The following is a 1,579-nucleotide window of genomic DNA, read 5'->3' as shown; positions in this document are numbered from 1 at the left end:
AGAGGGAGGGGGTGAAGGGAAGGTAAGGGGGTGGGGGGTGGGGGCAGGCTGACATACTCTTATGAAGAATCATAGCGGAATTACCCTCGGGTTGCACAGACAGAAACAGCACTGACAAAGCTGAAGATCTGAAGATTATTTAGAGCGCTAGAAACGTTGAAGTCAGCTCCTTATTCATCTCAATGTTCTTTTATGCCTCTGGGTGGTGAACCCGAAATAGAAGGCAGATAAATGAGAATGAGAACCAAAAAACCCAAAAAAATCCCTCTGAACTGAAGCCACCTATATCTCAGAAAAGTTTAGGGCAGTTCATTTAAGCCTGCAAACAATGTCCCATGCCCCCCCCCCCTCTTTTCCCGGCATCTTCCAGACCCCAGCCCCTTCCTCGTCCAAACCAAGCACTTGAACCGTAATTTTTTTCACATAAGCAGAGCTAATTGAGAACGATTTCCAAGGTTTTCACTTTGGCATAAGGTGCCTATTTTGGACGACTTTTTAGAGGGACCATAGTACGGAAAGAGAGTCTTGAGTAATTTTCGGGCAGACAATATTCCTGTAGATGAAAATTGTTTGTTTAAAACGGCTCAACATTTCTCCGCGGGGGCTTTTTCAGGGGAGACTGAGAGTAAAACCAGGCAGTCATGGGCGAACTTGGGGCTTAACTAATTCTTGTTTTACTTCTTTCTTTTGTAAGTGTGTTACGTGCTGGCAACTGCATAAGGTTATAAAATTGAGCACGAGGGACACATTAAACATTTTCAGGCTAGATCTAGTAGGAATTTTGAATTTTGCTCGGGTGGCGGCCGTAGCATACTGTTATAGATTTTATCACCACCAAAGGATTTTTAATGTGTGCATCTTGCACCCAGACCTCCGATATTTTTCGCCACTATCCAAGAAGACTAGTTTTACTCTTGTCAATATACTATCTGTTCGAAAATTGTGCACTTACAATTTACTTCCTCTGTCCGATCCCTTACCCGTTGAGCATTATACTACTGCGCTACCACGCTTTAGTTGTACTGCAATGAGAGTCACGGAAAGCCAGAGGAAAGTTGAATAACTCTGTATCCCGCGTCTGGCTTCCCGAATTGCCTGCCAGGCGCTCTCGAAATACACACATGTTCATGCGGAAAACAAACCACCCCACATATTAAGCTTGCCTATCATTCCATTGGACTTTCATAGATTGAGTCCACCATTGCCACGAAACTGTGTGTTCTTTTCATATGAATTGTTTGTTTATCTAGGGTTTGCTTGTTGAACTGAATCTTACTCTTACTTACTTATCCCTTAGTCCTCAGTATAGATGACCGTTAGAGCACCAACGATGATCGGGCAACCACTTTTCTCCACCCTTCTCTATTTTTAGCCTTTCGAAGGACGTCACTCAACTTTAAACCTGGCTGTCCATTCCATAATGTTGTTTTCCCATCTCTTTTTCTGTCTGGCTTTCCTTCTCCTTTGTATAGTGCCCTGTAGGGTCATTTTTGCAAGTCCTGTTGATCTTGTTATGCGCCCCCCCCCACCACACACACACACACACACACACACACACACAACCACACACCTACTTGCT

This window comes from Aplysia californica, unplaced genomic scaffold, assembly GCF_000002075.1.
Source record: "Aplysia californica isolate F4 #8 unplaced genomic scaffold, AplCal3.0 scaffold00060, whole genome shotgun sequence".
Lineage (NCBI taxonomy): Eukaryota > Metazoa > Mollusca > Gastropoda > Aplysiida > Aplysiidae > Aplysia > Aplysia californica.
Note: the sequence above shows the minus strand (reverse complement) of the source record.